Raw genomic sequence first — 566 nt, 5'->3', positions numbered from 1 at the left:
GAGTTGAATGTCTGGGGCTGGACTTTGCGGCGGAAAAGAAGAAGGAAAAACAGAATTTGAATTTTCGCTGTCTTCCAGTTCTTCGTAGCTGCCGGAGATGTACTGAGCGTCCACTCCTGAAGACAAATTAATTAATTAATTAATTAATTAATTAATTAATTAATTAATTAATTAATTAATTAATTAATTTAATTAAATTAAATTGAATTAAATTAATTGATTTGCTTGGTTCGTTGGTTTTGTCTGGAAAGGAAGACAGACACCTGAGCGCAGTCCTGCTGCTGCTGCTGCTGCTGCTGCTGCTAATGATGCTGCTGCTGCTGCTGCTGCACCTTGCATTTATTAATAGGCAGCTTCAGGAAACCTCAAACCCTAAACCCTAAACCCTAAACCCTAAACCCTAAACCCTAAACCCCAAAACCCCAACCCTCTTCTTCTTTTTTAAATTCATTCTGCTGCCTTTTTTGACGAAAAAGAATTATTTGTTAATTATTCGAAATCCAAATAAACAAATATATAAACAAAAAAACAAAATAAATAAATAGACAAAAAAACAAATAAATAAA

The sequence above is a fragment of the Eimeria tenella genome, genomic scaffold (assembly GCF_000499545.2).
Source record: "Eimeria tenella Houghton genomic scaffold, Eth_scaff2040, whole genome shotgun sequence".
Classification (NCBI taxonomy): Eukaryota; Apicomplexa; class Conoidasida; order Eucoccidiorida; family Eimeriidae; genus Eimeria; species Eimeria tenella.
Note: the sequence above shows the minus strand (reverse complement) of the source record.